Source organism: Arvicanthis niloticus, chromosome 16, assembly GCF_011762505.2.
Source record: "Arvicanthis niloticus isolate mArvNil1 chromosome 16, mArvNil1.pat.X, whole genome shotgun sequence".
NCBI classification, from domain to species: Eukaryota; Metazoa; Chordata; class Mammalia; order Rodentia; family Muridae; genus Arvicanthis; species Arvicanthis niloticus.
The window spans coordinates 63,483,488-63,499,114 of NC_047673.1; the positions used below are offsets into that span (position 1 = coordinate 63,483,488).

General features: G+C 37.2%; 1 pseudogene; it reads left to right on the forward strand.

Moving 5' to 3' along the window:
• Window positions 1-641: 641 nt before the first annotated feature.
• On the forward strand, window positions 642-7,439 carry LOC143434582 (olfactory receptor 10J3-like; annotated as a pseudogene).
• Window positions 7,440-15,627: the final 8,188 nt, after the last annotated feature.

The following is a 15,627-nucleotide window of genomic DNA, read 5'->3' on the forward strand; positions in this document are numbered from 1 at the left end:
AATTCATCGTAAAGTGGTTATTGTAAGAAACATTAAAGCCAAGACTCCATTTCTTATTGTGACATTTAAGAACCTTCAAGCAGAACTCTGCTTGCTATCTATGGATAAGTGTCAGTTTAGAAGCATTGACCAGTAATATTCTGAAAGTGCAAATATCTTTAAAAAATCTGCCACTTTGATGAATATATTTAGTTCTCTTTAGATAAAGCTACAGAATTACTTATAACATGTGTTTGCATCAATGTAGTATGAAATATTCAAGATGATATAGCCATTCAAGGCTATATTTTGGGAATATAAACATACTGTGGGGCATAATTTAGGTGAGAGGTCGTATTTCTCCATTATCTTAATTCAAGGAAGAGTTTAGTTCACCAATAGTAGTGGTTAAAATTATTATTATTATCATTGCACAAATCCATTTCCCTTTTTTTCATTCAGCATAGCACGATCAATTAAATAGCATCAAAAGGCTCTACAAGCAAATCACTCTGATACTATTGCTATTTTTCCTCAACTATATATACTCTATACATCTCCTAAGTGCCTGTTGCCACTTGATTCTTAACTCACTGGTTTCTCTTTCTATATGTTCAGGCAGTTCTTGATAGCTACCTCACACATATTCAACCATCGTATTCATGGAACAGCCATTACTAGGATTCCCACAGGTGAGTCTGCATTTCAGTTAATGAGCTTTGTAAGTTGCCAGAGCTATTCCAATCTTCTTGAGTAGCTGCATTGAGCCCAGAATTTATATCTAAGTGCATAATCAAGACATGTTGCTTATGTTAACTTCTGTCTCACAAATTTAGAATCAGTTTCTATACACATTTCCCAGGTTGATGGTACTATGGCTTAGAATCAGTTATGGATTAGGAGACTGTATCTGTAGGTCTTTCTATGCCCACCCCTACTCTGAATGACACTGAGACTTATTTTTTTATTAATGAATGTCTAGGCCTTAAGATAGGCTAATTCCCAACTAGCTCATAACTCAGTTATTGCATTTTTACTAATGTAAATTCTGTCACATGGCTGGTTACCTTTCTTCAGTATCATACTTCCGACTTCCTCTGCATCTTGGTGATGAGTCTTCCTGTGCCTGAATCTTTCCCAGAGTTTGTCTTTCTGTCTGGAACATTCATATTACTATTCTGCCTTTTGCTACAGAACATAGGATTTTTATTTTAACCAATCAAAAGGTACCTTAGGTAGGTAAAGCAGAACATAGACATGTCTTCATACAGTGTACAAAAGCATCACTCCAATATCTTCCCCCTCTCAGTCCAATAGTATGTTTTTTCTCGAATACAATGAACTATATACAATAAGAACAATTATGAAAACTATCAGGAAAGAATTACTGTTCATAGAGTTTAGTCCATATGTATGACCTTGGACTAAGTACTTTGTTATTCGTCCTATCTTGGTGAGTCCAAAATTCTGTACCTACTTCACTTCCTACCATATCTTTATCAACCTAAAAACATCTTCTTGAACCTTAAATCATTTTCTTCAATCATGAACAAAATAATTTAAATTATAAGTTGGTGATTATCTAGTCTTCAACTCCATCAGAGACCAGAGAAGAATAACTATTATGTGAGTAAACAGAAAGTGTAAAAGCAAGCAGCTTCCAAATCTGTAGAAATCACAGAGGTTGCCAAATACCTGGACAGTCACGCAAGGTTTCTCTGTAATGTTGGAGCATCCATTTTTGGCCTTCTGGTCAAGTATGTCTGACGGACTTTTCTGTAAAGCAGGAATATTGAAAGACTTGTGTACATTGTCTTGGCAAACCTTGACAGTCAATTTCCTTTGTGTCCTGTTTTTACACAGCTTGGGCAGCATGCTGTCTACAGTTGAGGCAAGGACAGTTTCTTGTCCAGTGGCTAGCTTGCCACATTTGAAGCAAACTCCATGTGGAGGTGCTTTGAAACCCATCATATTCTTTGAAGAAATCTGGGGATGCTGCCAGGATCAGACATGTCTCATTGTTTAAAAAGCCTTATGTTAATAAAAACCTTTAAATGACATACTCTGTAGATCTGTGCGGTTTCTGAAGACTATCTATAGTATATCTGAATAGGCAAACATTGCTTGTTTCTAGCTATTTACTTTCTGTTTAACTTTGAAAGCATCTATAAGAGGCTAAATGAAGTTTATTTCTGCAATTAGCCAAACTAGTACTTAATATGACTATAAGTTTATTTGATTGACTAGAAACTTGCTTTTCTTAATTACCCTTAAGAGTTTGTAATAGTAACTTTAAAGGACTAAAACCTAACATTGCATTTTAAATTAGTTACATAGGTACAATAAATACCTAAAACAAGAGGTGAAACATATATACAGTATATTGTAGCAAAATATAATTTTAATTTTGCATCAATATACAACATATCTATACCAAACATAAAATATCTGGCTTGTTAATGCTTTTTAGACTAAAAGTAGATTTAATAATCTACCCTTAAATTCTTTCATTCCTTTATCCCCCTTTTTTCTTTTCATTCATTTTCTTCCTCTTTCCCTAACATTAGATAGGAGAGAGAACAAGAATAAATAAAACAAAAAAGAAAGAGGAAAAGAAATCCTTGAATCCAACCTCCTTTACTTTCTTTCCTTCCTGACCAAGACCATTAACAAATTGTGACCATGCCTCCTTAAATGAAGACAAATGTCCATCAGTCCCATGGCCCATCAAATGACCACCCACCAATGCTTGAGGATAGGGTATCATCCTGTTTAGATTGCTTCCAGATGTATTGGGTCAACAGCATATTTTGAGGGCCCTAAGAAAACTATGACATTGGCCAAGTCATAGGAAAGCTAGCTGTTTGTTGTCTAGTATCTGAGTGAAGGGAAAATACAGGGCTTAACTGAAGTCCTGAGTAGAACAGTATGTGAGACTATATGATCTTAGCTAGTTGTATTGATGTTGTTCATTATAGATTTTTGGGGAACAGTATTTGAGTCAGTCTGTGAGGTAGGATAAGCTGGGCTATTTGTTTTATCTTCTTTGGTGTCTGGCCCTTTTGTTCTGTAAACATATGAACTTTAAAGGTAAATATATTTCTGCATTAATACGTATATGGAATGAGCAGTGTGCACAATTCAGGTAACGATAATTCTCTACTCCAAGTTTGAGAAGGTGAAAGGAACCAAATTGCATAAGTCTATTTGAACTGTATACAGGGGGTAGGAGGAAGAAAGTGCCCTCTCAGAAGCAAAGGGGGAAGGAGAATGGCATGAAGAACTATGGAAATGCGGACTGGGAGGGGGAGCAATGTCTGAAATGTAAATAAAAATTAATTAAAAATAAAAATTAAAGATATCCTAAATGCAAAAAAGAGAAAGGCATATGAGGAGTAATATATACTTAAACTGGAATACACTTTAAGGCAAACACTAAGTATTTGCTCTTATGGCAATGTATTTGTATTTTGTGAATCTGCAGTGTGACTGTGGCTCTTTTAAATGGAATGATGAACAATATAAGTTTAAACATTTGTTTCAAACAGTTCTTTGAAAGTTACACTTCTTGTGAATGTATTTATTGGGTTTCCAAATGTTTTACTTAATAAATGATGAATCATAGTATTGTAAAAATCATTTAAAATTTAATTGTGCATTATTTAACTCTATACCTGTCACTGGGAGATTCTGTATCCTCCTTCTATTCTATGAGTATTTCCTTTAAAGTGTAGCTTTTACAATATTATAAACACTATTGTAAAGTGTTGTAAAAACATCATTTTTACAATAGTTTTATCTATAGAATTGTACAATATATTTGTACCAGGTTCTAATGCATAATGTTTAAAAACTTGTATTCTAATTGATACATATGTTGAAGTATCAGGGCACAGTGTCAAAAGTTAGAATTAACAAAATACTTATTAAACGTGATAAGAAGAAAGCAAAAATGTATAAAATTTAATTACAGTGTAATAGGCAACCATTTTAAGAAACAGGAATTAACTAAACACAAGGAACTAACTGAAAATCTAGAGTTTGAAATTGGAATATCAAGATTCTGTAAACATTTAATCTTGGATGTTTCTCATCCATTTTTAAAAGTAAAATTAAATATTTTATTAATTAATTAAAATTTTATTTTTAAAAATCAAAATTCAAATATATAATTTTTACTTTGCTTCATCCAATCATGCATAGGTTACTTCCATTACACTTTCTCAGGTTCCTGGCCCCACCATTTTTTCTTAATTTTTGATTCATCTCATACACACACACACACACCCACACACACACACACACACACACATGCATATGGTTTCCAAAATATTTGTCCTTATATTCACAACAGCTAAGTGTAGTTCTTATTCTTCAAAAAAAAAAAAAAAAAAAAAAAAAAAAAAAAAAAAAAAAAACAAAGAAAACTGCACTTTGTAATATATGGAGAGCATTACAGAAAAATTACAATGCAGAAAACAAGTGATCCTGTAGTATTCAACCTCATCAGATTACCTGATCCAGTTCCATCTGATTCATACAACATGCATCTAAGCTTCAGGAAACATCATGCAAGAGTGCTGGAAAGAGTGTAGGAGCCAGAGAAACATGAATTTTAATATGAAATTATTTGTTCTAAAAATATTATGGAAGCTATACCTGTGAAGTCTCAACAGTGTGGCTGCCTAAAAAGAAAAGGGTGACAACAACAGACACACTAATGCATAAGGGACAAATCTCAAGAGACCCCAATCCTAGACAAAAACCACAGAAAACCAGTGAATACTTAGGGTGTTAAAAGTGGTGTTCTTCAGGAAAGAGACCTCCAATTGGTTAGCCAATACCAAATGGTCAGCCACCAATCATTTTACCCACATAGTTCTGAGAGTAGAATCTTTTGTTCTTGTGGCTTTGAACTTTCTCTGACAAATAATGTTTTGGTTTCAAAGGAATCAGTCTTTTTTTTCAGTGGAGGCTGAGTAAAATCTGTAGATACAGTGGCTCAGTGTGGTCCACTCATTTGGGAGTGAATGGAGATAACCATCAGTACTCTGATGTGTGCCTTGGTTCTGGGTAAACAGCTAATAAGGTATAAGTTTAATAAGGTATAAGTTTAGCTGGGAGGTCTTGAAATAAGATGGGCATACACACAGAACTAAATATTAGCCATCATTAAGGGAACATTCCTCAGTGTCACCCAGATTCTTTGCTGGGTAAAGAACCATAGCATAGAGCCCGTCAGCAAATGTTGGTCTCATTGCATATATATACAATGAAATTCAAATATGCTAGTCCTAAAATTAACCCCAATGGAGAGTTGCAAGAGCCTGAGTAAACATGAAAGCAATGGGAAACTATATGATTAACATACATGTTTTGAAACAAAAAAGTAGAAACTAAAGCAGTGGTTAGAACTTTACGTGCTTGCAACAATCTGCACAGGTTGATCAGCAAAAGATGATCACTGAAGGATTCTGGATGTTGGTGTGTGCTCACTGTGACAATCACTCATGTGGAGCATCATCTCCATACACCTATGTACTTTTCTTCTAAGCATAATCCCCATCTCTTGGACTTGCTATACCATTGCCACCATTTCTTGCGTGTTCATTGGCTTCCTTAATCCTTACCAGGCCATAGATACCCAATGCTGTGTAACCCAGATTTTTTTTAATCTAACTTTTGGAATCAGCAACTGATTTATTAGCAGAGTAATGAGTTATAAGAGCTATGTGGCCATTTGCAATTACTTAAGGTATTCAATATCATCATGTGTAGGAAAGCCTGTATCCTCTTGGCATCTGGGTTCCTGGGAATTGTCCTCAGCCTGGCTATTATCCAAACTATATCAGTATTTGGCCTGCCTTTCTATGATGGTTTTGTTGTTTACTTCTGCAATTTGAGACCCCTGCTATAGCTAGCTGGTCTGCACAAATACCAATGAGATCATAAACTTTTTTGTTTGTATCTATGTCTTACAGATGGGCCTCGTTTTTATTCCTTAAATTGTTATTTTCACCATCCTTAAGATTGCCTCAGATGACAAGAATGCCTTTCTTACCCATCATGGAATATCTATTATCAAAAGCAATGTACTTCTGCCTTAGGTTGGTAAGGCTCTGTGGAGGATCTTATCCGTCCTTGGCTTGCCAGTCTGTTAATTTAATAACTCTGTCTGGGGGTCCATTTTCAGGTTCAAGCCATGTACTTTGGCTGCCAACATGTTGATGTTGTTAGAGACAAGCTTTAACACTATAGGCAGGAATAAAAGTATTCCCAGGACAAAAAGGGCTAGCACAATCAAGCTATATATGCCATTCTTGAAGCTTGACCAAAATAGAAATACTGACCTCAGGCCATGGGTAATTTTATCAGCAGTATCTACCTCATCAACACTCAGCAGAGCAGCATTCTTTAAATTCATAATTTCACTATGCAAAGTTAAAACATCCAGAGAGGTGTTAGAATTATGCCAAATACACTGCAAGTGTCTTTAAACTTTTTCCTAATTATAATGATTACCACTGTAAATTTTAAAACTAACATGAATCCAGTGGTATTTGGCATGACACTTGAGATGGCCCCTTACTCTTAAAACTCTGAACCTCCTTCCAATAATTTGTATAGGATAAAGAGCATCAATCCTTTCTTCCAAATGCCTATCTAAATCTTCTTGTCAGAATCACCTAAGACAGGCTCAGTCTTATTTATAAAATAAAAAAGGGAGAGAGGCAGAGAGCTTTTGGAGCTGCTTTGGAAGAATCTGACATGTGCCAAGAACAAGGAAGTGGGCTTCAGGCAGGAAGCTGACATTAGGCTAGAGCAAAGAAGTAATTTTAGGCAGGAATCTAAATCTTAGGCTAAAACAAGGAAGTAGGCTTCAGACATGAAAATGACGTTGGGCTAGGACAGGGAAGTTGGCTCAGATATTTTGGTCATCCTAAGATAAACCCTAAGAAACAGTGATCATGAAGTGTCACAAAATTTTGTTTATGGCCTTGTTCATTCTTTGACTATTGATGTTTATTGTCTTGCTGTTCCTTGACTATTTGCATCTATTATATTGCTACTTTCTCAAACTAAAACTGACCTTAATACTTTCATGTAATTAAAATGGTATAAAAATCAAAAAGGAGGAGGGGAGATTGAATAGAATCTAGAGAGGGGAAATGGGGAAAGGGGATGGAATCTGAAATGTTAATAAATAAAATATCCAATAATTTAAAAAAAATGATTGCCTCAGGTGAAGGTCAGAAGACTTTGCAACCCATACCTCCCACCTCATTGTGGTCATCATCCATTATCCTGTGCCCCAGTGTTCCCTGGGGCAGGACAGGCTCATCTCAGTGATCTACACCATCATTACTCCTCTACTGAATCCAGTGGTGAACAGTTTGAGAAACATGAAGGTCAAAGTTGCTCTGCAAAACACTGTGGGTCTTAGGTCTTGTTCTTCTTAATACAACATGTTTTGAAGACATTTTCTTTGTTTTTACAGGTCTGAACTAATTTTTCTGCTTTTACAATAATGCCTTTACCTACGGGTTGAAAATTTTAAAAATGCATTGAATTGATTGATAAAACAGTAGTATTCTCCTGGAGTAGTTACATTTATCTGGATCCTGCTTCAAGCATGCATGGAAGTATATGGTAGAAAAATTTTCACACACAAGCTACTCATACCTAAGTGGCTTTATTTGCATTCATGGATAATCATACACAAAGATTTATTTGTTAGATATACATATGAACAGAAGACTAAAAGTCTAGCAGGGTCCTAGAAGGCTTGAACAAATAACTTTGAACACATCTTCACTTAACTTCTTTGTTGAAGGCAAAGGTGTCAATGTGTAGCTTTTGTGATAAATAAATGAGGAGATAAATATACAGCTTTCTGTCAAAACACTTTTGTATTCATTCTATCATTAAAATTCCTAACAGCATTATAATTGGGATAACTTCAAAACTCTGGAAATATGTCTTCAAAGAAGATAGAAATCCTCTATTGACTTAGCCAATGCACTCAGGGAAAGAAATGTGTCTATTACAAAGAGCAGTGTTGACTATAGTCCTGTGATTCACAGCTGAGAAAACAGATGGAAATGGAAGCAATGCCAAAACCTTAGCGTGTTCTGATTTTGTTTTTTTATGGGTTTTGCTGTTGCAAAGAGATGTTTCCTTTTGAGGAGGAAGACTCACCTTATATGTGAAGATTTCGAGCTAGGAGCCTCCAAAGAGAAAGAATATGCAACATTTGTCTGTCTGGACCTAAGTTAGTTCATTGAACATGATCTTTTCTAGTTCCATCCATTTACCTGAAAAGTTAAAGATTTCATTTTTCTTTACAAACAAATATTCTAGTATATTCTACAATATTCTATAATGTATATGTACAATACTCTCATTCTCCATTCATCAACTGAAGCATGTATGTTATTTCCATTTCCCAGCTAGCATAACTAGACCAGCAATTTGGAGCCCAATCTCAAAATATATATCTACAAAATATTTTCCACACCCAAGGCTCAAGCAATATAGCAGAAGAGGAGACAGAGAGATTTTTAAAATTTTTTTTGGATATTTTATTTACATTTCAAATGCAATCCCCTTTCCCCACCCCCACCCCCCGCCACCTAGGAACCCCCTATTCCATGCCCTATCCTCCGGCTTCTATTAGAATGTACCCCCAACCACCTGCCCACTCCCACCTCCTGACCCTTGAATTTCCCCATACTGGGGCATCCAGTATTCACTGAACCAGGATTTCCTCTCCCACCTATGCCCAACAAGGCCATCCTCCCCAACATATAAAGCTGGAGCCTTGGGTCCCTCCCTATGTGCTCCCAGGCTGGTATTTTAGACCCTGGAAGCTCTGGTTGGTTGGTATTGTTGCTCTCCCCATGGGGCCTCAAACCCTTTCAGCTCCTTCAGTCTTTCATCTTACTCCTTCATTGGGAACTCATGATCAGTTCAAGGGGTTAGCTGTGAGCACCCCCCTCTGTTTATGTCAGGCTCTGGCAGACCTCTAAGGAGACAGCTATATCAGGCTCCTGTAAGCATGCACTTCCTGGCACCCATATCAGAATCTATCTTTGGTGACTGCACATGGGAAGGATACCCAGGTAGACTGGACTCCAGATGGCCCCTCCTTCAGTTTCTGTCCCATACTTAGTCTCCATATCTGCTCCCATGAGTATTTTGTTACTCCTTCTAAGAAAAACCGAAGCACCCACACTTTAGTCTTCCTTCTTCATAAGTTTCATGTGATCTCTGAGTTGTATCATGGGTATTGTGAGCTTTTGGGCTAATATCCAATTATCAGTGAGTGCATACCATGTGTGTGTTTTTTGTTATTGGATTACTTCACTCAGGATGATATTTTAGTGTCTGGCCTTGGCCATTTAACCTGCACCATCAATCACTGTAGGATGCAGGTAGAGGGCGTGATTAACACGTCTCCACCTCCAGAGAATAAAATATTAATGAGTTATTTAAAGGCTGGGGGCGTAGCTAATTAAGTTATTCCTGCCCCTTTTCCCCCTCCCTATAAAAGCCAGGCCCCCTGACCTTTTGGGGGAAGCGCACACCATCTACACCCATTCACCATGCCATGAACAATAAAAGCTTTGGAAAACCAGACTCCACGTGGTGTCTGGGCCTTTCTGCGCCTGCCGCCAGATTCCCATCCTTTGGAACCTTGAACTGCAGCCACTGGCCCACAGTGGCTGTGTGAATGTGGGACCCTCCTCCGCAGGCAGTGTGGGAAGCCTGCCAGGACCCCACTGCTGGACCACCTTGGACCCTGCCGCCGGACCTCGCCCCATGAGGTTTTTTTTTTTTTTCTCCACATTTTAGTTCCATCCATCTACCTAAGAATTTCACAAATTCATTGTTTTTAATAGCTGAGTAATACTCCATTGTGTAGATGTATCACATTTTTTTTGTATCCATTCCTCTGTTGAAGGATATCCGGGTTCTTTTCAGCTTCTGGCTATTGTAAATAAGGCTGCTATGAACATAGGGGAACATATGTCCTTGTTATATGTTGGAGTATCTTCTGGGTATATGCCCAGGAGTGGTCTAGCTGGATCCTCAGGTAATGCTATGTCAAATTTTGTGAGGAACTGCCAGGCTGATTTCCAGAGTGGTTCTACCAGCTTGCAATCCTACCGACAATAGAGGAGTGTTCCTCTTTCTCCACATCCTCACCAGCACCTGCTATCACCTGAGTTTTTGATCTTAGCCACTCTGAGTGGTATTAGGTGGAATCTCAGGGTTGTTTTGATTTGGATTTCCCTGATGACTAAGGATGCTGAACATTTCTTTAGGTACTTCTCAGCTATTCAAGTTTCCTCAGTTGAGAATTCTTTGTTTAGCTCAGTACCCCATTTTTAGGGTTATTTGGTTGTCTGGAGACTAATTTCTTGAGTTCTTTGTATATATTGGATATTAGCCCCCTATCACGTGTAGGATTGGTAAAGATCTTTTCCCAATCTGTTGGTTGCCTCTTTGTACTATTGACAGTGCCCTTTGCCTTATAGAAGCTTTGCAATTATATGAGGTCCCATATGTCAATTCTTGATCTTAGAGCATAAGCCATTGGTGTTCTGTTCAGGAACTTTTCCCCTGTGCCCAGGTATTCGAGGTTCTTCCCCACCTTCTCTTCTATTAGTTTCAGTGTATCTGGTTTTAGGTAAAGGTCCTTTATCTACTTGTACTTGAGCTTTGTAGAAGTAGAAAAGAATTGATCGATTTGCATTCTTCTACATGCTGACCTCCAGTTGAACCAGCACCAATTGTTGAAAATGCTGTCCTTTTTCCACTGGACAGTTTTAGCTCCTTTGTCAATAATCAAGTGACCATGGGTGTGTGGGTTCATTTCTGGGTCTTCAATTATATTCCATTGATCTCTGTCTCTATACAAATACCATGCAGGTTTTTAACACTCTTGCTCTGTAGTACAGCTTGAGGTCAGGGATAGTGATTCTTTCAGAAGTTCTTTTATTGTTGAGAATAGTTCTTGCCATCCTGGGTTTTTTGTTATTTCAAATGAATTTGCAAATTGCTCTTTCTATTCCTATGAAGAATTGAGTTGGAATTTTGATGGGGATTGCATTGAACCTGTAGATTGCTTTTGGCAAGATGGCCATTTTTACAATATTAATCCCGGCAATCCAGGAGCATGGAAGATGTTTCCATCTTCTGAGATCTATTTTGATTTCTTTCTTCAGAGACTTGAAATTATTGTCATATAGATTTTTCACTTGCTTGGTTAGATTCACTCCAAGATATTTTACATTATTTGTGACTATTGTGAAGGGTGTCATTTCCCTAATTTTTTCTCAGCCTGTTTATCCTTTGAATAGAAGAAGGCTACTGATTTGTATGAGTTGATTTCATATCCAGCCACTTTGCTGAAGTTGTTTATCAGGTTTAGGAGTTCCTGGTGGAAATTTTAGGGTAACTTATGTATACTATCATATCATCTGCAAATAGTGAAATTTTGACTTCTTCCTTTCTTATTTGTATCCCTCCTTTTGTTGTTTAATTGCTTTGGCTATGACTTCCAGTACTATATTGAATAGGTAGAAAGAGAGAGCTCAGTCATGTCTAGTCCCTGAATTTAGTGGGATTGCTTCAATTTCTCACCATTTAGTTTGATGTTGTCTACTGGCTTGCTGTATATTGCTTTTACTATGTTTAAATATGGGTCTTGAATTCCTGATCTTTCCAAAACTTTCACCATGAAGGGATGTTGAATTTTGTCAAATTAGTTCTCAGTATCTAGTGAGATGATCATGTGTTTTTTTTTCTTTGAGTTTGTTTATATAGTGGATTACTTTGATGAATTTTCAAATATTGAACCATCCCTGCATTTCTGGGATAAAGCCTACTTGATCATGATGGATGATTGTTTTGATGTGTTTTTGGATTCGGTTTGCAAGAATTTTATTGAGTATTTTTGCATTGATATTCATAAGGGAGATTGGTCTGAAGTTCTCTTTCTTTGTTGAGTCATTATCTGGTTTATGTATGAGCATAATTGTGGCTTCAGAGAATGAATTTGGTAGTGCTCCTTCTGTTTTTATTCTGTTGAATCGTTTGAAGAGTATTGGTATTAAGTCTTCCTTGAGTTTCTGATAGAATTTGTCACTAAAATTATCTGGTCCTGCGCTTTTTTTTTTTTTTTTTTAATGGAGAGACTGTTAATGACTACTACTATTTCTTTAGGGGTTAGGGGACTGTTTAGATGGTTTATCTGCTCCTGATTTAACTTTGGTACCTAGTATTTGTCGAGGAAATTGTCCATTTCATCTGGATTTTCCAGTTTTGTTGAGTATAGGCCTTTTGTAGTAGGATCTAATGATTTTTTGAATTTCCTCAATTTCTGTTGTTATGTCTTCCTTTTCATGTCTTATTTTATTAATTTGGATACTGTCTCTGTGCCCTCTGATCAGTCTGGCTAAGGGTTTATCTATCTTGTTGATTTTCTCAAAGAACCAGCTCTGGGTTTTGTTGATACTTTTTATAGTTCTTTTTGTTTCTGCTTGGTTGATTTCAGCCTTCAGTTTATTTTCTGCTATCTACTCCTCTTGTGTGTATTTACTTCTTTTTATTCTAGAGCTTCCAGGTGTGCTGTCAAGTTGTTAGTGTATGCTCTCTCCAGTTTCTTTTTGTAGGCACTTAGAACTATGAGTTTTCCTCTTATTGCTGTTTTCATAGAGTCCCAGAAGTTTTGATATGATGTGTCCTCATTTTCCTTAAATTCTAAAAGTCTTTAATTCCTTCCTTCCTTCCTTCCTCCCTTCCTTCCACTCTTTCTTTCTTTCTTTCTTTCTTTCTTTCTTTCTTTCTTTCTTTCTTTCTTTCTTTCTTTCCTTCCTTCCTCCCTCCCTCCTCTCTCTCTCTCTCTCTCTCTCTCTCTCTTTCTTCCTTAACCAAGTCATCATTGAGTAGAGCACTGTTCAGTTTCACATGTATGTTGACTTTCCATTGTTTTTTGTTATTATTGAAGACCAGCCTTAGTCCGTGGTGATCTGATAGGATGGGATGCAAGGGATTATTTCAGTCTTTTTGTTTCTGTTGAGGCCTGTTTTGTGATCAATTATATGGCCTGTTTTGGTACCTTGAGGTGCTGAGAAAAAGTTATATTCTTTTGTTTTAGGATGAAATGTTCTATAAATCTCTGTTAAATTTATTTGGTTCATAACTTCTGTTAATTTCACTGTGTCTCTGTTTAGTTTCTGTTTCCATGATCTGTCCATTGTTGAGAGTGGGGTGTTGAAATCCCAGACTATTATTGTATGAGATGCAGTATGTGCTTTAAGCTTTAGTAAAGTTTCTTTTATGAATACGAGTGCCCTTGCATTTGGAGCATGGATATTCAGAATTGAGAGTTCATCTTTGTAGATTTTTCCTTAGATAAGTGTGAAATGCCCTTCCCTATCTTTTTTCATTACTTTTGGTTGAAAGTCAATTTTATTTGATATTAGAATGGCTACTCCAGCTTGTTTCTGGGAACCATTTTCTTGGAAAATTGTTTTCTATCCTTTTACTCTGAGGTAGAGTCTGTCTTTGTCACTGAGGTATGGTTTCCTGTATGCAGCAAAATTCTGGGTCCTGTTTAAGTATCCAGTCTTTTAGTCTGTGTCTTTTATTGGGGAATTGAGTCCATTGATATTAAGAGATATTAAAGAAAAATGATTGTTGCTTCCTTTAATTTTCGTTATTAGAAGTGGAATTATGTTTGTGTAGCTATCTTCTTCTGGGTTTGTTGGAAGATTGTTTTCTTGCTTTTTTTAGGTTGATTTTGTTTTGTCATGGGATATCTTGGTTTCTCCATCTATTGTGATTTAGAGTTTTGCTGGTTATAGTAGTCTGGGCTGGCATTTGTGTTCTCTTAGGGTCTGTATGATATCAGTACAGGATCTTCTGGCTTTTGTAGTCTCTGGTGAGAAGTTTGGTGGAATTATTATAGGTCTGCCTTTATAAATTACTTGACCTTTTTCGCCTTACTGCTTTTAGTATTTTTTCTTTGTTTTGTGCATTTGATGTTTTGATTATTATGGGATGGGAGATATTTTTTTTCTGGTCTAGTCTATTTGGAGTTTTGTAGGCTTCTTGTATGTTCCTGGTCATCTCTTTCTTTAGGTTAGGAAAGTTTTCCTCTATAATTTTGTTGATGATATTTACTGGCTCTTTATGTTGGGAATCTTCACCTTCATCTATACCTATTATCCTTAGGTTTGGTCTTCTCATTGTATCCTGGATTTCCTGGATGTTTTAGGTTAGGAACTTTTTGCATTTTGCATTTTCTTTGACAAATATGTCAATGACAGATGTATGGTAGTTTCTGTACATGAGAGTCTCTCTTCTATGTCTTGTATTCTGTTGGTGATGCTTGTGTCTATGACTCCTGATCTCTTTCCTAGGTTTTCTATCTCCAGGATACTCTACCTTTGAGATTTCTTTATTGTTTCTACTTCCATTTTTAGATCCTGGATAGTTTTTCTTAATTCCTTCACCTGTTTGGTTGTGTTTTCTTGTAGTTCTTTAAGGGATTTTTGTGTTTCCTTTTTAAAGGGCGTCTACCCCTTTACCTGTGTTCTCCTATACTTCTTTAAAAAAGTTATTTATGTTCTTATTATAGTCCTCTATCATCATCATCATCATCATCATCATCATCATCATCATCATCATGAGAAGAGATTTCTACTGAATTCTACTGAATTCTACTTTTCTATTGTGATAGGGTATCCAGGACTTGCTATAGTGGGAGAACTGGGTTCTGATGATGCCGGGAACTTTGGTTTCTGTTGCTTATGTTCTTGTCCTTGCCTTTTGGCATCTGGTTAACACTAGTGCTACCTACACTCACTGTCTCTGACTGGAGCCTGTCTTTCCAGTTATCTATCTTGTGTCAGATCTCCTCAGAGTCCAGTAGTTTCTTTGATCCTGTGATCCTGAACTCCTGGGTAGAAGAGCTCCTGGGACTCAGGCTGCCTCTGGGATCCTGAACTCCTGCTCTGAGTGCAGTGGTTCCTCTAGGATGGCTTGTGATATGGTGTCTTCAAGGGAGCAGACCAGCTAAATGTCCACTGCTGAGTGCAGTGGTTCCTCTAGGTTGGCTCATAGTATGGTGTCTTCATGGGAGCAGACCAGCTAGGTGTGTGCCCTAGCCAAAAGAACCAAGTGAGGAGCAGAAGAGGAGTAGAATTCCAGAGGGGCGGGGTTTGGGTGGCTGATGTGTCCTGAGTGCCCCAGGCTCCCAGTTGTAGCTCTTGGTGTAGGGTTGTTGGAGAGGGTTCTTACCCACTGCTCTGAGTGCAGTGGTTCTTCTAGGATGGCTCAGAATAAGGTCTCTTCATGGGAGCAGACCAGCTAGGTGTCTGCCCTAGACAAAAAGCCAGAGAGATTTTAAGAACCAGAGGTTCTGTGAGTTTTCTGTGAAAATCATCTGTGAGATGCTGAACCATAATTTTAGTTATCTCTCCCAGTTTTCTCTCCCCCATGACCCCTTCTGATCTTATGCCCCTTTCCCCCTCTACCCATGGTGTCCATTTTATTTCTCCTTAACAAAGAGATTTTTAAGTCCCCATCTGTGCCCTCCTTGTTACTTACCTTCTCTGGGTCTGTGTATTATAGCAT